The sequence below is a fragment of the Eurosta solidaginis genome, chromosome 4 (genome assembly GCF_040869045.1).
Source record: "Eurosta solidaginis isolate ZX-2024a chromosome 4, ASM4086904v1, whole genome shotgun sequence".
NCBI lineage: Eukaryota > Metazoa > Arthropoda > Insecta > Diptera > Tephritidae > Eurosta > Eurosta solidaginis.
This window is the reverse complement of record NC_090322.1, coordinates 94723981-94748112: the sequence shown is the minus strand read 5'-3', so window position 1 is coordinate 94748112 and position 24132 is coordinate 94723981. Positions and strand designations below refer to the sequence as shown.

At 40.7% G+C, this 24132-nt stretch overlaps 1 pseudogene; it reads left to right on the top strand.

Annotated features, from left to right (window-relative positions):
• The first annotated feature begins 40 nt into the window (after positions 1–40).
• Positions 41–10990, top strand: LOC137248614 (uncharacterized; annotated as a pseudogene).
• The last annotated feature ends 13142 nt before the right edge of the window (positions 10991–24132 follow it).

Below are 24132 nucleotides of genomic sequence, written 5' to 3'. Positions count from 1 at the left end.
TGCAAACGATTACATCTAATTGAATTTACCAAAATTTACAATGGGTGGCTCATATTCACCCTCAACTGTGCGTCCCATTGGTGAGATGGTAAGTGTAAAGGACAAAGCTGTTGTTTTTAATAAATCAGCTGTTGCAGGTATGCAATACAAAAAGGCCTGCAAACGAGAAAGATCAATGTAATTGCCAAACAAAAAATTAATTTCGAATATCAATACCTAACGTAACGGGGAGAGGAGTTACCCTGATCTTGTACCACATATTTTGTGGTCACCAGTGGTGGCAATAAACCTTGTTGATTAGTAATAAAAGCACTACCAGCGCTGATTTTCAATGATAACGCTTATCGGATTTGGCATCTGATCGGGATCTAAACGGCGTTGGGCTTGATCATACTGTTGCGCGTGTTGATATATACCAGTACCAGGTGCAGGTGGTTGCTAAAGAAAATAATACAAAAATAATCATCAGCAATATTTGAAATATATTAGTTGTATTAGCATACATTATAGCCAGGACATGCGGGTATTGCGGGCTGACCCGGCATGGGTGGCTGACTGGGTATTGGCGCCTGTCCAGGCTGTGTTGGTGGCATCATTTGACCCATGTTACCACCTGGTGCACCTGGTTGTTGTAGAGGAAAACCTGGCTATTGAGGTTATGGAGGACAACCAGGTGGACCAGGTTGTGGTGGATAGCCCGACTGGTTTGGCATTGGCAGATAATTGAGGGCTCTACGGCTAATACCCGTCCAAACGACGCGTCTTGATATAACTATTAATAATCCGAAGGCGGAAAATAAAAATTTTAACTCGTTCAAATGATATTAACGAAAAACCGAAAAATGTCCCGCGGGTACCTCCGTAACGGGGGGTGGAATCCATAGTATTTTTGCGCAAAATACCTTTCTGCGCTTATAAAAAATTACCCTGGGTGGGTCCAACACCGGTTTGGAGACCAAAACTATATCCGCGCAAAACACTTATGCTTTTTGTGGGTACAACAACATTAAAACAACCACATTAAAATCGCCAATTTCAACTGCAAATATCTCCGGACAGAGATAAAAATTTTCTTTTCCGCCTTCGGATTATCGAGGTCAATACGCCTTTTCACACCTCTCTCTATATTTTTTGACGCATATTAGCAGTCAACCCCTCAAATAGACTTTTACCATTGACGTTGGTGGTCCTTTTTACAAGCTCGACCATGCCGGGAACGATTTAATATGACCACATTGAACCTTCTATGCCATACTGCCCCCGCATCTAGTTCCTTGAAACTTGGAGTCGCTAGAGCCTCGGCTGCCAAATAAACATTTACATCATAAATAGTTTCGATAAAATTGGCAAAGTTTATTTTATCATGGAATTGCAACGACATTGATGCTACTGTCGATGTTTGTGCAGATATTGCAACCAATATCATGTTCAAGTCTGTGCTGGTAACCGTATGCGATGTTTCGTTTTTCTCTTCAATTTTTGTTGTCTCCTCGCCATCAAGATGACAGACATACTCTTCCATATCAATTCCTTCTGCTTCCATTGCCTCTCGTAGCCGTGCCTGAAGTTCGAGTTTAACGCCGCTTGTATTCAATCCACGGCTCTCCAACTCCTTCTTCAGTTGCTGGATCTTCAATTCACTGAACTTTGCCATGTCCTTGTTGTCCTCTGGAATTTATTCAACAATTCCTCTTCTGACACCAATTGTAACGAATTTACTTGCAAATCCTCTTATTTGCCCTTCTGCTAAGTTCGAAACACTAAACTGTTGAAAAAATAACTCCAATATTGAATAATGGAAAAATGGCCTTTATTAAAGTACTTCACAATAACACTTATACCTTGCAACTAGCTTGCTTAATAACCAAACTGACTGATAGCTTAAATGAAACTGATCTATTGCCCGACAGATAGCGTGCTTAACTGAAACTGCCCATAGCGCCTCTACCGCTGATACTTTTATACTCTGTGATTTCCTCGTGGCATCTTCTAGGCGCTTCCAGAATTTTACTTAGTTAGTTATAAGTTTCTCAGCTACAACTACAGATGTATAATTTTTATAGCTTCTCTCATACCCCATGCGCTTGTATGTGTGAGCGACACTTCCACAATCACAATTGCATACCTTTAGCAGCATTTCAGATAAGATATCTGCATGTGCTTGTGCGTTGCTCTCAGCTGCGTGTACCTACTACATATGTGTAGACATAATGATTGATTCGTTTATGTAGATACATAATGATTGATCTATGGATGTGCATGCATGGCGCTGCTTAGCATCGGCTTAGAGATGGCAGCACCCCTTAGTTTTGCTAATATTCGTAACAATATATTCCGTTAACCATTTATGTATATTGCCCACTTCAGCTAATGTTTGTATGGTATTAGAAAATTCATTAGCAAATTTTAAAATTAACAAATTTTTACGCAATCATTTGTCTACAATATTATGCGCTCTTTTCAAGCTCGTAACAACTAAGGATGTAAAATGCTGTCTATTTCGTAGAGCTTTATGTACAATAAATTCTTTACTGGGCACTCCATTTGTACACATCTGCCATTGTCCCTATGCCTGTTCCAGCACTTCTACTGACAAATTGGATTCATTACGTGCTAGTAAAGCTAAACATGTATCATCCGATTGCATTATATCCGTCGTTAGCTCTTTTATTAATTTTACACGCAAAGATGGCGCTTCAAGTATATTCAATGGAAAGTTCACAATAAAATTAATGAACTTTGTTCTAGATTCGCAGTTAGCTGTTGGTGATAATAGCAAATGTAGTACTTCAGCGATTACGCGAGCGGTAGAAATCTTAGACTTTTCTCGACTTAAATTCAATATCTGGGTAATTGTTTAATTTAGCTCACAACTGCTAAAACCCGACCAAAAATATCGGGAGAAGTGTCAAAAGACGCGTTTTGATCCCAGGACCACGAATCCGAGAGCGGAAATTCAAAATTTTTTTCTGTCAAAAGTTATTTCCAAAAAACCGAAAAATGGCCCGGAGCGCTCCGAAACCGGGGTGGTAGAAATGTTTGGTTTTAACGCTGTAATGCTCTCATTAAGCCTGGCTATACGACGTTTTTGTTGATTACTTATCACAATATTCTCTTCGTTACGCTTTTGTAGTGCAACTTTTCCGAGTTCATTAACACCGTATTACGTACCTTACGTAGCTCCCATTCGAGCATTTCTGCTTCGTTCTAAAGACGTATACGCGTGCTGCAAGTGAGCTCTTCCTGCACAGCCGTTATACGTGCGATCTCTGCAGCATAAAATTCTTCCTTTTGTTTGACCATATCAAATTTTTCCATTTATAAGCTCTGTGAGCGCAATTGTCCGACGTTCTTCGTTAATGGTATTCTCCAATATATCCAAATGATCGTGCAATTGACTCTATGGATTCCTTTTCTAAATCTTTCTGGTATAAATGTCCGCATTCGCGTTCATGCTCAATGCGGCAGCTTCCATGTTTGTTGTTAAGAGCTAGTGAAAGTGGTTAATGTATTAAAAATAAAACAATTACCAAATAAAGTTGTGTCCCCAGTAAAATTAACTAATTTTTAAATCTTTGAAATATTTCTTTGCCAATCTGAATTATTTATTTATTTAATCAAACAATTTGAATTATTGTTTCAATGGCACTTTATTGAATGCCTACGTCAACAAAAAAACATTGGTTGCCATGGGCATGGTGGTTATTCCACCATGGCCATGTGGGCGCATCATTCAGAAAAGGAAGCCGCAGGATGAGCAATATCAAATTTGTAGTTGCAATAGATTTAGATAGCAACGGACTACTGGATATCAAGTTTATCAGCATTATCTAAAAAATCTGTTGAGATATTTCCGTCCGTGTGTCCGTTAGGTCATCCTTTTCAGGCCATTCATATATCACCTTCGGTCTCACCTTAAGGAAAGTGGAGAACAGCAACGCCTTTAGAACCCATATAACAACGGAGTGGACAAAATTTCAGAAATTATGGATATAATAGATTCAAAACCAATCACAGCAGAAAAGTTGGGGGAATTAAACAACATCATGACGAAAAATATTGATAAGTGCGTGCAACAAACCCTGTCCATTATAAAAGTCCACGGGCGAAGGAAATCTTCCATGGTAGCGCGAAGAGCTATATTTCGGAAGTGGGTAAAGAATAGTTTGAAGCTCGCGAAATTCGGAGAACGCGAGGAGTGCTAAAAGGAATGTAAGCATCTACTAAGGACTTAAAACGTAATACTTGGCGCGTTTTATTTAGTTGTAAATCAAAATTTATTAGAATTATAATAACAATATTTATCAATTATATTACATATTTTTTATCCATAATAAAGTATTTGAAACTATATTGAATTTAAACATTTATAGTTTTATTTTGGATAATCTCATGAAAAAAGTACTTTGTCTATGCAAGTGTTGTATACATACATTCATTTTTACCGATTGTAATATAGTACCTGTTCGGCCTGAGTGCGTCGTAAACCGGCAGTGGGTAGGCGCACAAGGGTCGATCTCGCTCAATGGATGATGCACTCAAAAGGAAATAAAGAAGAACACGGGAGGAGTTTCCTCGTTATAAAAATGCACTTTATTGGGTAGAGGTAAAATAAACTTGTTACAATATTACCTGAATATGCTGGAACACAGTGGAGATCGCTGGCGGCAGATGTTAGCTGGTTGGCTGTTGAAATCAAAGAGGCCGGTTGTATAGCAAGCCACAACCGTTGACCCGCAAAATCCTCCGTTTTGGAGGGGAAAGGCACCCACACATCAACCATGACATGCATATGCATGAGTGCTGACAAAAAGCACACATACACGTACATGTACTTGCATGCACATGCATGTGGCGGTGATGGTGTGGGTGGTTACAAATTAATTCGAGTGTCGAGTATCGATTTGCAGAGTTGCATTGGGGGGGTCGCTATCAGATGCGGAAAAGTTAGGCATCCTGCCTAAACATGCCGGCCCCCCTTGCGATACGCAACATCGTTTTTCGCCAATGACCTCCGCTGAAACGAGAAAAAATTAATATAAGACTTACACACTAAACTTAATCTAAATGAAGCGTTCGTCTGCGACGCAAAATGGCCGGGAATCCTTTTCGACTTGCTTAGCATGCCACCTGAGCTAAGATGAAAGAATTAGCGGTTATGAACAGTGAAGTGAATATTTCTTGCCATTGAATTATACATAATTCTTAAATATAGAAATTCAGAATGTAATATGTGTATTGTCGATGGCCAGTAAGGCTGGACGAAGAGGCCGAGGTCTCCGTTCCAGAGTGGCACCATTTTGTTATTCTTTGGTTTTTTTTCGTTCCGGATGGAGAGGCCGAGGTCTCCATTCCAGATTTGCGGTTTTTTTGTTGGTTGGACGAAGAGGCCGAGGTCTCCGTTCCAGACTCGAGGGTTTTGAGGTTTTTCTGGGCTGGACGAAGAGGCCGAGGTCTCCGTTCCAGCGTATAACGTGTCGTGTCGCTCACAGGGCGACTGTGGCATTTTAGGGATGTGCCAGGGCGAGTGGCCGTGAGGTGGGTTGGGTGATGCGCGTTTTCGGTGCAGCGCATGTATTTCGTCAGTTGTGTATTATATTATTACCCTACAAAACACCTGGTCACACCTACCCACGCCCATGCAAATGTGACTATGAATATAACCTGTCACCGGAGAATGACTAGTCAAATGACGTGGAGTGACGAGAGCGTTTTTGCAAAGTAGTTAGTCCTGTGATTTCGAGCAGCTTATATATTTCAACATAACCAGCAAGATTGCGGTGTGTGGGAGGTTGGAGCGGACGTGATTCCAAGCCACCCGCGCAAAATTACCTGTTTTCGTGATACGCGTGTTATTTTATTAACAAACGTACGTTAAAATAGGTGAATAAACCGAGTTTAAATCGAAGCGGAGAGGCTCACGAAGGTATGGATTTAATTTTGTGCGACAGCACATGATGAATAGCGAAAATCGTAATTAAACTTGAAAGTGTACCAACTGCCGGTGCTTGCATCCGGATTGGCGATGCGTTCTTCACGACGCGTTCTATCTGCACGTACCATTATGCTAAATGTACCATGCAACTCTGTCGTGTATTTCTTGGTTAGCTGACAGCTGGTATGGTGAATTTGTGGTGTGCGAATATATATATATACATATATGTATTTGCTTGCCCTTGAAAAAAAACTAGGTCACTGGGGCAGTAGCACACTAGGCCGGTAGAAACAGTAAACTTTTCCCATTTCGGGATTTTGTCGTGTCGGGATTGTTTTATTTCGGGACTCGGATTGTTTTGTACCGAGCCCTTATAATGACTGTTTGTGATGTTTGTTGTTGAAAAACAACAAGTCCTGCCCCCGCCAGAAAACAGTGCCCAAAAAAAAGGGAAAGGGTAGAAAGAAAAACAAAAAAAAAAAAAAAATTTCTTTGTAAAAAAAATGTGAATTTTTTGCGAGGAAAGGTTGTTTTCTTTGTTTTGTCCTCCCCTCTTTTCTGAGTTCCTTTGTTGTGTATGACTGCTTGGTACTGCAGTAGATGCCTATATTCGGCAAAAACACGTCAGTACCGATTCTGATGTTTTGCGGTTTTCGGTACTGCTTTGGTGTAGTTATCGGGATCCGCTTTTTTCCTTCTTAATATGACGGCACTAATGAGGCTGCCGTTGGTATGTTGCGGGTTGCCATCCAGTTGTTTTCCTATAACAGGAATTTTCCAGGATACATTAATGTAGGATTGTGGTGGATAAATTACCCTCACCACATTGTTATTTGGAAAAGGATTTTCAAGCTGGTAAAACGTAAGTATGACAAATTCCTAACGGATTTTGATAATTTTTTCGATAATGGTTTTTTTTTTTTTTCGTTTCAGATGGAACCGATGCAACTGCTTCTAGTGTGTTTGGAGACTGGGGAAGAGGAGCCAAGGTGGTGGCGGATGTCCAATACCCGGAGCGGCGGAGGGGCTCCTATATCTGCCACGCGCCGGACGAGTTGGTGCAGCAGGCGGTGGAGGAGATGTTGCGGCAAGTTAAGCCCTGTGTGCTCCGGGCCCTGCAGACGCCTCTGGTGGTTAAGCTACGCGGGAGCACCACCGCCTGGTACGCCAGGTTCCATAAGGCGCACGAGAACGTGTTGTGGGAGCCGCAGCCAGCACAGGCTCCAACGCCTCAGGGGGGGTATCGATGTCGTGTGTGCCAACGGCATCTTCGGTCGTTTGGAGGCCTGATTGCCCATCTAAATGGGCATATGCAATTTTACCCGTATAGGTGTTGGAGTTGCCCCAAGCGGTATGCGTCGTCCGCAGCGCTCTCCGTGCATCGCCGTCTTCGCCACTGAAGTGGGTTTCTGTGCCACTCAGTTACGGCTGTGAAGTAATTTAATATTTGTTGAAAAGAAAAATAACCTTGTGTTGTCTTCTCCACTCTTAGACAGACGCAAACAAGAAACGCACCATTGGGAGGTCGAGTTGGGTAACATGGCAACTCTGTCGTTTCTCGTTTTCTTGTATGTATCATACATACATACATACGTTGGTTGAACATTCCAGTGTAGAGAATGAAGCAAAAACAAAAAATGAATCGAAAGATTTATTTTACCGGTTTTGCTTCAATTCATGTAAAATTTACGCGTTGCTGGACACAAGGGTAAGTAGTAAAACATTTTGCAATAATTTTATTTCAATGACTATTTTTTATGTTATTCCAGATTTTTAATTCATTTTTCGTTTATTTTCAGGTGACTGGTTTTTATTTTAGTCAGTAGATAGTTTACAAGGATTAAAAAGATATTTGCTGTTGGCATGTTGGAATATTGCTTGTATGTCTAGTTGTTGACCATATAGCAGAAGACGCGGGTGCCTCACGGTTTTACACAAAGGAAGATATGGTGGAGTTAAGAGAAAGAGTACGCGCCATGTTCCAGCATGCTTACGAAGGTTCCATACAGTATGCCTCTGATTATCATGAGCTACGACCGCTGACGTGTGATGGTGTTAACCCATGGGGTTCATATTCGTTAACACTTATTGATGCATTAGACACACTTGTCACCGTGGGTAACTATACAGAGTTTAGACGCATGGCTAAACTCATTGAAACTATTGATTTCGATAAAGATATCAACGTTTCGGTGTTCGAGACAAATATAAGAATTGTGGGCGGTTTGTTGTCGGCGCATATGTTATCACGACGCGCTGGTGTGGTGCTAGAGGAAGGTTGGCCATGCGAAGGGCCATTACTGCGTTTAGCTGAGGACGTAGCACATCGTTTGCTACCCGCATTTGATACAGGTACTGGCATGCCTTACGGTACTGTCAATTTAAGGTATGGTGTACCGCAAGGTGAGACGTCGGTCACATGTACAGCTGGTGTTGGTACATTTCTAGTGGAATTTGGTGCACTTAGTCGTTTGACTGGTAATACAATTTGTGAAGATCTTGCTCTAAATGCTGTGTACGCTTTATGGAAGCGGCGTTCACCAATTGGGCTCTTTGGCAATCATATAGATGTGCAAACAGGCCGCTGGACGGCGCTGGATTCGGGTATAGGTGCAGGGGTGGATTCATTTTTTGAATACTTGGCGAAAGGAGCAATTAGGTTAAATCGTCCCGCGTTAATGGAAATGTTTCATGAGGCGCGCAAAAATATAGATAAATATTTGAAAAAGGATGACTGGTACGTGTGGGCTAATATGTATAAGGGTCAAGTTACTTTACCAGTTTTTCAATCACTTGAAGCTTTTTGGCCAGGTGTGCTAAGTTTATTTGGCGATATACCGCCCGCAATGCGCACTTTAGTAAGATATAGTACGGTGTGGCGTAAGTACGGTTTCCTGCCTGAATTCTATACCATACCACTGGGAGAGGCCTCGCCAAATCGTGAGATCTATCCATTGAGACCAGAATTAATTGAGTCAGTGATGTATTTGTATCGTGCAACAAAAAATCAATTTCTTCTTGAATTGGGCGAAGATATGCTGCACTCAATTGAGTTTAGTGCTAAGACACGTTGCGGATATGCAACGATTCGTAATGTAGTAACGCACGAGAAAGAGAATCGGATGGAATCATTCTTCCTCGCAGAAACTACAAAATATCTGTATCTACTTTTCGATGAGAATAACCTATTACATAATGATGGTGGCGTTGGTGAACGTCAGCAGACACCGTATGGCGAGTGTGCAGTCAATGCAAGATCCTATATATTTAACACTGAAGCACATCCTGTCGACATGTCTGCATTGCATTGTTGCCGTGACATAAAGGCAGATATATTCGATGATCTTGATTTAGATATGTTCACTGATGATGCGCTGCTCCATATCGAACGTATACAATTGAACACTGAATGTGAGAAACGTGAAGAGTATACATGTGGAGAGCAGCTAAAAGCATAGAGCCACAACAACAACAACCAGTTAAAGTGCAATATGCAGGGGAGAATAAAAAAATCTATATCTATAGCACCCGTCGATGAGGATGACAATCCAGCAGATGATGTGTTAGTTGAAAACTTTGAACGCATAAAAAATGAACGTACGGTACGACTAACGGTGTAGCCCAAGATATGAAATCGGGGTCTTCCAGCAATTTAACCGTAGCCGATTTGAATTAATTCTTTAGTATGAAACGGGACGAGTTTTTACATCCTGAATTAGCACTCCACTATGTTGTGGCCTTCATGCGTAATTTTTCGCTCGATGCACGTTTAATATCGGGCCTACAATTGCTACATAATAATATAACAGCAGTTTTGGGCACAGTTGTACAAAAAGAATATGAACGTCGTACTCATTCACTGTGGGAGTTGTATGAGTTGCAACAGCAGTACGTTGTAAATATACAATTAATTAAAAGGCTGGATATTCTCTCTTTCGATGATAATGATTTTAAAAGGCTTGACCGTGTATTAAGTGCGCTCAAAAATCTAACAAACTATACTCCGACCCTAAACAGGAAGGAGAGTGAAGGCGATGATGATTCAGTGCGTTTAATGTCACAACAAATGAAATTATTACGTGAAGACTATGAACAGGCGTTAGTCAATACCACTGCTATGCAAGAACTCCTATTGAAAATACTTATAAATGGTACACTGAAAGAACCGCACATTTGTGCCACTGTTAAATGATGCAGAAATACAAGAATTGCGCCAAGAACAGAATGATGATAATGAGCAGAGTTATGCTCAGCCAGCTCTATTTTTACATGTGCGTAGAATTGTAGAAATTAAGAAGCGTATGGTAGAAACTTTTGAACTTTTACAAGCGCTAATGGCTGAAGGTGGCCCACATTCTAGCCATCCAAATGTTACACAATCAAATGAAGAAACAAATCAAGGCACAACAACGACAACCAAAGTTTATCGATCGTTTTGCCTATCGGGAATATTATCCATAACGTTGTTTGCGTATATTATATTGATGTATATATGAGGTAGTTAATAATTTTACATACTTGCATGGAACCTTAAAAGCCAAAAAAAAAGGAGCTTTTGATTCTAATATAAGCATAGCATTAGCTGTGCTTATATATGTATGTAAGTACGTATATGAATGAGCTATATATTCTAGTTAAAAATAAAGTAATTTAACTAGTTAAAGCGCATAAAGGTGGGCTAGAAAGGAAAAAACAAAGGTAGTTGAAATATTTTTCAGTCGTTTTTCTGCATCGGCAACTAATTTTTTTTGTTTTTGGCATTTATTTTTCAGGCAGCTGTTGCAATTTGTTGGCAGCGTCAAAATTTACTAGTAGTGCTACATCTCACTAATCATAAAGAACGTGTGGAGAAGATTGATTATGGAATCTTCCACTGGCCAGAGTTGGCAGACTACGCTGATATTAAACAAGATTATATACCTTGGCTGTTTGTATGTATTATTGAAAAAAAAATAAAAATGTTTATTTGTATTAATTTATTCCTCTATTGCTTTTCTTTGCAGCCAGAGGCATTTGACATTGGAGTTATCCATTCCTACTCAAGGCATCGACTAAGACAACACCTTTACAAATTGATCAGGCAATACAAAAGCATACGGCCATGCAAAACGCCGCCAATTCGGTAATATTTGATTTATTTATTTCTCCCCTTTTTTATTATTTCCGACAATACTTCTGTATTTGAAATGCACAATTGGGAGAGGACGGAGCTTAAGTAGTGGGTACCACTTATATTCCAGCATCGCGGTCCTGTGGTGCGCCCATTCACATCCCGTTCTACATATAACGCTGCTGCCGGAATGGTCGTCCGCGAAATGCAGCGCAGTCCAGATACGAGTGGTGCAGCTTTGTTTGTACAAAGTATCGTGTTGTCGCTGCACTAATAGAAGTTAGTGCTGTGTTGATAAGCTTTGACAGTATCTGCTTCACAGAAGTTACTGGTTATAGGTTCTGTCACTTATTTTATGACTACAGGGGCAAGTGATAGAAAAAAATGGATGACGTGGCACCAATCTTTGTACGAAAGATTTTTTAGCGCAATTTGTTTGAAAAACAATAAATTAACAATTAGTTCGAGTCAGTAGTAAAGCGTTAATAAATATGCTGAAGTTTTAAATAATTTTAGAACTTTGACAAAAAATTTCGAAGGTAAATTTCGAATTCGGAATATTGTTTCGTAGCGGTTGAAAATAAATTGAAACGCATTTAGGTAATGGTTGGGTGTTGATACCGGGTTGCGGTTTCAGCCTTTGGTGCCCCGATTAACTTCTAATCCCCTAATAGCGCCCTGTTAGCCAAGCAACAATCAACTCTTAAAAGGACCTTTGAAGCCTATAGACAAACACTCCCTCTGACTCTTTGAGTTCGTGTGAATGTATTTATGAATTCTGGGGATACATAAAGGGAAGAAACAGAACGCACCAAGTTGTGTTTTCTGCTCTTTGGAAGGGGTCGGTCTCTCAAGGAGCCTCTCATATCTGTCTTGAATGGACATGACTATCGTGCACTTGCGTATTTTTACTGCATGGACCTTAACTTGTTAGTCACAGGAGTCACAGTGATGAGTGTACGTTCGGGTACTTTTAATGCAAAATGCGAAATTGCGAAGCTTGACGCGGTATCCAGTACTGACTTGTTGTTTTCTGGGGTCCTCGCTCTCGGTGAGCGAGTGACCCGGGGTGTTATTTTGTAATTTCTTAAAAAAAAAATAAGTGTTTTGTGGCAGATCGGTTCGCCCTTCTGCGGTAGGCGTTTATGATGTCCTCGTTATGGGATAACGAGTGATGGGATGGTTTCTGGGTCTGTTTTAATTCATGGTTGTAGGAACTTTTCATTCCATAAAAAGCGTTTTTCCTTTTTTTTTTTTTTGTGATCAACAACGCATCCCATTTTCTCGAAAAATAACTGGGAAGCTTTGCGTCAGTCCGCTACTTCCCCCCACCAGTGGTAAGGGGTAGCAGATACTGCGTAAAGATGTAGAAATGACATTAGTCGGTTTTTCCTTGTTAAAACCTCGTTCAAGTCTGGCACTTCCCCCCACCAGTGGTAAGGGGTATCAGATACTGTTCGAAGTAAGGGGACTTTTTCCCACTTCCAAAAATTTTTTTGATTTATGGGAAATTACGAAAGGATTTTTTTTTGACTGTGGGTTTACATTCACGTTCGTAATCAACTAAAGAGTCCAAAAAATATGTAACGACTTGATCAATCGGGAAGATTTCAGTAGTAGTGATAAAAAGTTTGTAAGTTGTGGGGGGAAATGATTCAGTTTCTACTGAAGATTTCGTGATTGATAAGGTCATGTTGGTTTGGTCACTCTGTCAGAAATTGTTTAGAGAACGCCGTACGTTAGACTTTTATTCGAAAAATGCACTATGTTGCCAAAACTCCCTCTACGAGCATAAGTTCATAGCATTTTGTCACAAGCGGGGGTTGAGTTAATGAAAAGCATTCTGAGATACGGCGCTCTTCAACCCAGTTCCGAAATAGAACGTTTCTGTGCGACTCCTGCAATGGGAATTTTTTTTTGAAAAATATTTTGTGATAGGGCGATACTCTACGCAGCCGCCGCTGGCTCTATATTCCGACCCTAGCATGGACAGAAGAGTCCAACTTTTGTGCGCTCCTGCTAAACAAGGAGTTGTCACCCGTTTATGCAGAAATTTCGGAAAGCTCTTGTCCTTTTAAGACTTCATGGAAGGATTCCAGGTGAACCTTTAATTTCTCAAATATAACCTTTTCCCCAAATTCTTAAATAGAGACGACGGTTCCGAAAAAATCATTTAACATGCTCATTGAATGCATTTCGTTATGGTACCTCCACTAGTTACCAACGATATGTATTCCTTTTGCGTTAAGCGAATCATTTTACTAGTCGAGGGTTTTGACGTGGAACGATGAATTTTGATTTGGCTTAGGTTTCGTAGGTTCATAGGTTTACGAAAGTCCACGATTCCATGGTTTCCGCAAAATTCTATAAGCCGAGGTTAAACCATGTTTAGAATATGACTGTCCCTACTCATTAAGTACAAAATCCTGTTGGTCTCGTGCTTTTGGTTGAGTGGATTTATATTCGGTTGCAGATAGTAGATCTGCGTCATGGGTCTTGTGTTCAGGGGGCCACGGTTAGTATTGTTAAAAAACCATAGAAAAAAAAATGCTTTTTGTTTGCGAGCTTTTGGTAAGCTCTCCCGTGTCTTCGTGCATCTCGCTCCCTTTCCCCATTGCCCAACAGTAGTCAGGTGTAGGATTCCCTCCGGCAGACTCGACACGACGAGACCGGGGGTAGAAAAAAAAGAAAAATAAGATGTAGGATCGCCCTCCGGTAGACTCGCACCATCACGAGACCGGGGTGGTTGATTATAATTAGGGCCTCGGGAGCGACGCAAGCTTAGGGATAGCGGGGCATCACGGCGCGTGGTTGAATGCGTCTTTATGTCCCGAGCTCCCTTTCCCCATTGCCATCGCGTAGTACGCCTTAGGTTTCCCCTCCGGTAGACTCGCACCCTCACGAGACCGGGGGGTTGATGATAATATATGGCTCGGGAGAAACACAAGCTTAGGGATAGAGAGACACGAAGACGTGGGTTCCTTAATATGCTTTCGATGCTATCACTAACCGGGGGCCTCTAATTGTAGGTAGTCGGGGGAAATAGCGTTGTGGTTTTCTGGGGTTTTGTAAGGCGGAATTTTGCCCCTTACATTTCCTCCTCCTTGTCGTGGGACGGAAGGAGTACCAATTTCGAAATTGGTCTAGTTATTTGTCCCTTGGTTGTCTGGACGTCAACAACACGCACACGGTTGTCAGAGCCTGGGTGTATGTTGACGATCCTCCCCATTCTCCACTCGTTAGGTTGGATGTTATCCTCCTTGATAACGACCAGGTCTCCGGATTTTAAATTGGATTGTGGATGTTTCCACTTATATCGTTTCTGGATCTCGGTGAGATATTCCGATTTCCATCTTTGGCAGAAAGTATGATGCAAGGCCTTCATTTTTTGCCATCTGTTGACTATTGAGGCAGGATTCTCGTCACAGTCGAGTTCGGGTGGAGCTAACAGATGCCCACCCACGAGAAAATGGCCTGGAGTAAGCGGCTCCAGGTCGGAAGGTTCATTTGATGAGGGACTCAGTGGTCTAGAGTTAAGATATGCCTCTATTCGGCATAACAGGGTCGTAAACTCCTCGAAGGTATATTTATGGTCGGACGCGATTTTTTTATAATGGGTTTTAAAACTTTTTACCCCTGCCTCCCACAAGCCTCCCATGTGAGGAGCACCTGGGGGCATGAAATGCCATGCGAGAGTTTGGTGGCTATATTTATTCATGGTATCGTCCCTCGCTTCCCGAAGAAATGCCCTGAACTCCGATCGTAAGGATCGTGAAGCTCCGACAAAGTTTGTACCGTTGTCGGAGTAGACGTTTTTTGGGCATCCTCGTCTGGATACAAATCTGGAAAAGGCAGCCAAGAAGGACCCGGTACTAAGGTCGTTTGTCGCTTCAAGATGAATAGCTTTCGTTGAAAAGCAGACGAACAAACATACATATCCCTTTGAGGTCCGACACCCTCTCCCTCGGTAGGACTTTATGTCAAAAGGTCCGGCGAAATCTACCCCTGTATTTGTGAAGGCCCTGGCAAAAGTGGTGCGCTCCTTGGGAAGGATGCCCATGAGTTGAGTTTGTGCCCGCTTCTTGTAAATAGTACACACTTTACATTTGTGGATGACAGACCTAATCATGGTTTTAACACGCGGTATCCAGTACTGAGTGCGAATAAAGCGCAGCATCAGCTGGTTTTCTCCATGGAGGGAGATCTTATGTATAAACTCAACTAGGAGCCTGGATAGCCTACAAGTGTACGGCAGGATAATTGGGTGTCGTTCGTTGTAGGGCATATCTTTGGATGCGTCAATCCTACCGCCAGTTCTGATTATACCATCAGAATCGATAAATGGGTTTAATGGTAAAATTTCACTCTTCGCCTGAATTGGTTTCCCTGACTTCAAGTTGGCATACTCTGCTTGATAATATTTCCTTTGGCATATAGCTATCAATCGTTGTGACGTAGTTTCGATTTCATCAGGTGCGATTGTATGAGACTGCCTATTGAAGGAAACTCTAGTTTTGGGATGTGTTCTGCGGGCAAATCGAAAAATGTAAGATATAACCCGCAGCGCCCTTGAAAGGTCGGAGAACCTATCAAGGATGTTAGGGTTGTTGTTCACTGACGCTGCATGAACCTTTATCCGCTTTTCCTCAATTGACGTGTTGTATTCGGTGTCTTGTGCTGGCCAGTGGGAATTGTCTTCTTGCAGCCAGGAAGGTCCCTGCCACCACAACGAATTGTCGACCAAGTCAGAGGCAGGTAGTCCTCTGCTGCCTAAATCGGCTGGGTTTGACTCCGAGTTCACGTGAAGCCAGTCCTTGCTACCGACCATGTCAATGATCTTGGTGATCCGATGTGCGACGAAAGTGGACCAGGAACAGGGCGGTTTCCTTATCCATGCGAGGACGATAGTTGAATCCGTCCAAAGGTGGACTTTCACTGCTCCCCATTTGAGGTTCCTGAAAAGTGATTCGGTGATTTCCGCTAACAGCACAGCTCCGCAAAGTTCCAAACGTGGGAGAGAGAGAGTTTTCACTGGGGCTACTCGCGTTTTAGATAGAAGCAGGTTTGTGCAGACATCAACATCCGTCTTGACACGCATGTAAACGGCTGCTGCATAAGCCTTTTCGGATGCGTCACAAAATCCATGAATCTCGATGTCGGTTCCTGGAGAGAAGTTGACCCATCTAGGTATCCTGATTCTATCGATCTCATGGTATTGGTCGGTGAAAGTTCTCCATTGTTCCAACGTACTGGTCGATACTGGTTCGTCCCAAGCGGTGCCTTCTAGCCAAATTCTCTGCATGAGTATTTTTGCCACAATAACCATTGGCGCAAGCCAGCCTAAAGGATCGAAAAGTTTGGCTATAGCGGATAGGACTGCTCTCTTCGTAATGTTTTCCGGGTTGTCCAGCGTCCCTGCTTTAAAATAAAATAAATCGGAGTGGGCATTCCATCGAATACCTAATGCTTTCACTGAACTGGTATCTTCGAATGCCAGGAAGTTTTCATTGAGCAGGTCTGCTTTGGGGATGTCCCTTAGAATGTCCTCTGAGTTGGAGGTCCATTTGCGAAGTGGAAAGCCCGCTGATTGTAGGACTTGACGAATTTCATCTCTGGCTTTAATAGTCGATGTGATCGTATGTCCACCCGCTAACACATCATCTACATACATGTATTCTCGCAGTATGCTAGCCGCTGTAGGGTGCGAGTTTGAGACGTCGTCTGCTAGTTGTAGGAGCGTTCTTATCGCGAGATATGGAGCGCAATTCACTCCGAAGGTAACCGTCTTTAATTCGTAAAGACTAATAGGGTCATTCGGGGAAGTGCGATGCACAATACGTTGAAATTTGGTGTGATTTTCGTTCACCCAAATTTGTCGATACATCTTTTCGATGTCGCTATTGAATACGAAGCGGTATAGTCTCCATCGTAAGATAAGTATGGGTAGATCGGCTTGTAGAACTGGGCCTGGGAGGAGAATATCGTTTAAGCTATTGCCGTTGGCCGTAGGGCTCGAGGCGTTAAATACTACGCGTACCTTGGTGGTTGTACTTTCTGCTTTTACAACGGCGTGGTGGGGCAGGAAGTAATGATCCGAATCGTCGGATGGGATGTTCTTTTTTAATTTTCTCATATGTCCGAGCGTATCATATTCTGACAACACGCGAACATATTCTTTCCCTAAATCTGGATTTTTTATTAGTCGCCCCTCATTCCGGAAGAATTGAGAGCATGCGCGTTTCAGGGACGGTCCCAAACTAATGTTATTAGGGTAATCCTGCCGGAATGGTAGTGACACGGTGTACCTTCCATTCTCACTTCGCTGCGTTGTTTCTTTAAATAGTTGTTCGCAGTACCTTTCATCCTCATTTAATATTTTATTTTTGGGTATATTTTCTACCTCCCAGAAAGCTTTGAGTTGATTGTCTAACGCAACCTCGTTGTAAAAAGACATAATGCTCTTCGTTGGATTCGGTGATTCGATACGACCGGTTAGTATCCAACCGAACACTGTATCTTGGGCTAAGAGTGTGTTTAGCACATTCTTCTTTATACCGCTCATTATAATGTGGGGATATATGTCTCCGCCAAGTATGAGGTCTACGTCTTCGTTGACGTAGAACCTCTTGTCTGCCAAAATCAAGTCTGGGAATGCCTGCATAGTCATTGCGTTGATATGGCAGGATGGAAGATTCCCAGTGAGTTTCGTTAGAACTAGTACGGGTGTAGTCAGGCTGAAGCAGGGATCCACTGGTGAACGTAGTTCGATGTTGGATGCTTCTTTCACCTGAGCTGACACCGCATTTGTGATGCCTGAAACATGGGCATGCATTTTCCTCGCTGGAAAATTGATTCTGCGTTTCAGTCTTTCAGTTATAAAGGAACATTCAGACCCAGAATCAATTAATGCCCGCGCGGAGAAGTCGGTACCATTATGGTGAATGTGTACGCGAGCAGTTCCTAATAGCACGCCTGTGCTGGAATTGGCATGGCAGGATTTGACATTCTGATTCGCAGAGGAAGGTGGTTGTCCGATTCCTGTCTTTTCCTTGCCTGTGCCGAAGTTGATGGGGCATTATCCGCATCTTTGAAGGGATTTCGTACCGCCGGTTGCTGAAGTGTGTCCGCATGCAGGAGCGTGTGGTGACGAGAGTGGCATTTGGAACAGTTGTACGAACTGGTGCACCTCGTCACTGTGTGTCCTGGGGATAAACAATTCAGGCAGCCATTTGTGGATTTGACGAATTTAATCATTTCTACCGGATTTAAATCGCAAAAACGTGAACAGTTGCGTAATCTGTGCTCCGTAGATTTGCACATTTTACATATTGATTTCGTTGTTTGCTTGGTTACTTTGGTTTGAAAAGCACCAAGTCTTTTTGTAGGGTTTTCCGTCGACTGGCGCGACGTGTTTTATTTTTCCACTTTAGAAGTGGCATTCCCTGTAAAACCAGACACGGTTTCAAGTGTCTGGAAACGATTTGACAAGAATTTGTCCATATCCTCCCACTTGGATATGTCCGTCTTGTGGTCAATGCTCTGCTCCCATAGAGCCAACGTATTTTCAGGTAATTTTGTCGAACATAAATAGGTAATAATCGCATCCCAATTTGAAACATCGATCTGATGTGTTTTTAGAGATGCCAAGCAATTATTTATGTCGCGCTGTAAGGTTTTGATAGAGCTGCCGCACTCGCTATCTATCTTTTTTAGATTAAACAAAATTTGTAGTTGTGAATTTACGAGAATCCGCTTATTCACGTATCTCTCACATAGGTTTTTCCAGGCTGTTTCGAAGCCTTCATTTTTCAAGGGACATTTCTTGACGATGTCCTTTGCCTCACCTTGAGTTTTCTGATTGAGGTGGAACAACTTTTCTACCGGGCTTAGGCGACTGTTGTTTTTGTATATGGCCGTGAACAGGTCACGAAACGTAGGCCAAGATAGGTAGTCGCCCTTGAACACCTCAGTATCACAAGCTGGCAGGCGGATACTATGTTCGCGCGCGCGTTCTCCCTCAGGTTTGACTGCCCTATCTTTTTCCTCCTTCAATTTGGCTTGAAGTTCAGCCATGTTAGACATGCATCGCAAGAATACGGCATATGCCGCTTTATGCTTGATCTTGACCGCTGCAATTTTCTTTGCATCGAGCGTGTCAGAGCCAAGCAACTCCTCCAGGGCGTTCTCTGCTTTTTCCCACTTAGCTTGCAACCCTTTTTGCTGTATTGCAAGAGTGTGTACAGTGTGCAGAGCCGCATTGATATCATTAAAATCGGCCTCGAATTCGATTATTCGATCGGCCAATCTAATGTAGGAGTCCATGTTCATGGTTGAAAAGTGGAGAGCGAATTAACCAAGGGATATAAAACTTGAAAACCTGAGCGAATCACCCAACCAACAACTATTAAATTACGCAGAATTGATTATTACTTTTAATTTGTTTATTTTTGTCTGACCTTGCAGATTATTTGTGCTGTAAAACAGGGAGCAGGGGGAAGCGACACCAATGTCTTTTGTGTAAATAAAGGGGGTCACTCGCCACTTCCTAGTTAAATTGTATTGTATAATACGTGCGCGCGCTGGTATGAACTCGACGAAAAGTGTAAAAACGTGTAATAAATCTTGTGCGAAAATTTATTAAGAAACAAGTGAAATTTAAGTGATGCAAAAAGAAAATTTAAATCGAATGGCGTGAAATTTTTTGTGAAAGTGAGGTTATGTGTACCTCTTCCTTGTGTTGTGTCCGGAGAGCCTTACCGCTGGTGGGGGGACAGGCCAGATAGTCACAAGGAATTAAAAACGTTAATGTTACGCGCTTGGACTTCTCCTTCTTTTCGTCACTAATTTTTTTTTTTTACACTTTTCGCACTTAATACCAAATCACTAAGCGTGTGGCACTGAGAATATTTATTTTTTAGACTGTTTTATTTATTTTTTTTATATAACCAAAAAAATTGTGGCAAGAAATATTGCACTTACTGTTTGCTGTTCTGGTGATTGTGTGGCAAGTAGTTTGTGTGCTGCAGTGGCTTCCGCTGGCTGTCGCTTGCTCAGTGTTTTGACGCTGGTATTAAATAATAGACTTTTTGTTGGTGGGCAAAATACTTTTCCTGATGAATTTTTGTGAGGAATTCTTAAAATGTATGCGGTCAGCTATGATGCTTTGTTGTGGACTGTAATTTAGGTGCTGTTTCCAATTCCTGGTGAAGATGGACCAAATGTTCGGCCTGAGTGCGTCGTAAACCGGCAGTGGGTAGGCGCACAAGGGTCGATCTCGCTCAATGGATGATGCACTCAAAAGGAAATAAAGAAGAACACGGGAGGAGTTTCCTCGTTATAAAAATGCACTTTATTGGGTAGAGGTAAAATAAACTTGTTACAATATTACCTGAATATGCTGGAACACAGTGGAGATCGCTGGCGGCAGATGTTAGCTGGTTGGCTGTTGAAATCAAAGAGGCCGGTTGACCCGCAAAATCCTCCGTTTTGGAGGGGAAAGGCACCCACACATCAACCATGACATGCATATGCATGAGTGCTGACAAAAAGCACACATACACGTACATGTACTTGCATGCACATGCATGTGGCGGTGATGGTGTGGGTGGTTACAAATTAGTTCGAGTATCGAGTATCGATTTGCAGAGTTGCATTGGGGGGGTCGCAATCAGATGCGGAAAAGTTAGGCATCCTGCCTAAACAGTACCATATACTGGTTTCAAGTTAAGATTTATAAAAAATTTTATACTCAACGCAGATGCGTTATCGGTTATTATCAACACATTTATAAATAGTAATTTAGATTTAAATTCTTTATCTATAACAATAATAATAGTAGTAATAATGCTTTACAATGTATTTACATATATTGAATTATTTGTATTATAATTTAACAATAAATATAAATACATTGCTTGTTTTAATCTATCTGTTTCATTGTGTTTAATATCGAGTAGAGCACATGATAAAGACTCATAATTGTTCAATTGATATTTCATTATTTCGATGGCATTTTTAACAATATCATCTTCAATATCATCGAAATATTCATAACAATTCTTTACATCATCTATATCCACATTTGAGCTTAACAAAAATGTTTCCAAGTATTCGGGGTTGAATAAAGTATGTCCATCAATCTCAAATTTACCGAGATTATTAAAAACTGATGATTTACGCTTTTCTAAAACTTTGTTCACAATAGCTGATAAACTATTGGTATAGTCATTTTGAAAAAAATTCTCAAATTCATTATCTATACAATATTCTTCGTTCTCGTCAATGTTACTTGTTATAGTACTAGCAGCTGCTGCTGTTGCATTGCCGGCAATACGTAATCTTTTCACATTATCTGTGAGGCCGCTAGAACTTATCCTTGATGATTTTTTTTCACATTTAAGTTTAAAAAATCGTTCGGTTATACCAGTTTCACTTCGAGGTGGCATTACAAACTCTGCGCTCATCGATGGTTTTGTACTACTAGATGCGGTTCTTTTCCCAATATAATCTCTGTTAGACTCACTATTTGACGAAGACGCTAATGAGAGTGGTTTTTTTTATTTTATTTACATTTTTATCCAAATCCAAATTGATGGGCTTTTCAAGAGGACCAATATCAGATGCAACATTCTCTACAACAATAGTATTATTAGCAACAGGAACAACAGCAGCATCTTGTATGCCAGATTCATCCGAAGTGCTACTGTACCCATCATTAGCATCATCATCCGAATCATTATCCAGATTTTCTTCTTCTCGTTGTTTTGCAGCAGTGATACTCGATTTAGAGACTAAAATATCAGTTGCATTCACGTAATTTATATTTGTATCACAAAGTGTTTCATCTGATATTTGAAATGAGTTGTTCTGACATTGTACTTGTTCAACTTGTGATGGTGTCGAGCATAATGGCGTCACACTAAGAAATTGTTTAACATAATATTGCGTAATATTTGGTGAGATTAAAAAGTCAAAACGTAGCATTTTCAGTTGCAACAAGGCGGCATTTTACATTAATTTATTTCGTTGACTTGGTGTTTCATTTCGAACCTTCAGTAGTACCGTGTCTTCGGATAAGCCGAGCAATCGAAATTGACGAATAATAATTTGGTTACCGAATGATAATTGAAATAGATGTTTATAGTTGGGTATAGAATTATTGTAGAGAGTGTATGCTTTGTCAAAGATTTCCTGTTGGCATGATATGGAATATAGAATTTTCATTTGTTCGGATGTAATTCCACTGCTGTAAAAAATACAACATCCAGATAATTGTTGACAATACGAAACGCTACCACAAATCTTGAAAAACAATGGTGACTTTTCACAACTCTTTTCCACCAGAATATCCTTTGATGTGGCCAAAGAAGAATTATCTACCTTTTTGTTTTCGTTGTGTATAAAACTAGTTCGAAGTCCCTGAATGTTAAAGTATTTCGTACTGGTATTTTGTGATAGAAATATTGCGTCGTCATGACTACGTTCCAATGGTGTTTTTTGCAATAATTGATATTGTGGTTGTAGAAGCTGCTGCTGAATCATCATCACAGTTTCTATATAAATAAGTTTTAATTACAACAAATATGAATGCGTCCACTTTATTTGTACCAAGAATCAACGTCCTACAAGAAAAGTCGTTGGATAAAGAATTTCACTTTGAAATAGATTTTAAGAACAATGACTTATATATTATTCAAGAGATGACACGGTGTGCATCATTATTAAATTTTATTAGCTCAAAATGTAAACTGCCACATAATAATAACATCAATTCAACCTTCGACACATTTACCAAGATTAATGATCCAATGGCAATTTTTATAGAAAACTTTGAACAAGTTTTTGCAATGTATATACACAGTAAATATGGTAAAAACAACTTTCAGCTATATATGAAGGAATGTGAAAATTCTCCAGTTGCCTATCCTATCAGTGTTTCTGAGAATGGAATGTGTATATTTATGCAATATAATAAAAATGAATTGCGCAACTATAAATATAACATAATGACTATGTTTTATTATTATACTGGGCAAAGTTATTACAAAATGATAAAATCAAACAATATACTTAAAATTCCGCGTCCAAACTATATCGATGAGTTTATAGACATTAACATGAATAATGATGATTATGGTGTAAAAATGACAATGGGGCCAAAAGTACAGGAGAGAAATTGTGTTTTCTCAATCGTCGAAATTATAACGTCAACACACCGTACGTACAGCGTAACAATCAAATGCAATTGGATATACTCAGTACAAATGCACACTTTGAAAAATGCATCTTGACCAACAAATTCAACGGCCAAAGACCGTATGATGAGATTCTAATTGGAAACAATAAAAAACCGATTGTAACATTAATGCAAGATGATCTAACAAGCGAAACAATCAAAATGTCTTCATGCAAAAAAAATGGTAATAATCCAAATGCCAAGATCTTCAAACTGTCTGAACATCTGAATAGATCGTGTAACTTTAAGATGGACACAACATCAGACCAAAGTCCATATGAAGATAGAAAACGATACAACAGAGTTGCACAAGTACAAACAAAAATTTTTCTAATATTTGGGCGTGTGAAAATCGACGCCAACTAGTATCGCTAAGTATTGTTTATAGTATCATATATGTATGTATTCAAAAAATAACATATACATCAATTGAGAGGAAAAACACAACGCAAACAAAAAACGAATGCAACAGTGAAAGTGAACTCTATACATGTGTACAGAATATAAACACACTTGATAATGAGGTCGATTATTGTGCAAACAGTTTGGTGGAAGGGGTGACAAAAAGTAAAAATAAATCAACAAGCCAATTTATAAATACGAAAAAATCGACTATTGAGGTGTCATTCAATCGCACACACTCCAGGGGTGCTCAACAACAACAAGCAGCAAACAACATACATCAATTAAAGTTTTCTACTTAAAATGTCACTACTTCACATTCGAGGTGCTCAACCATCAAAACGATTTGGTAATAAAAATCAACGCACACAAAACTCAACACAGCGACTATCAATTTTACACAAAAATATACAAAAAGTTATAACCACAAGAAAGAAGACAAATATCTCA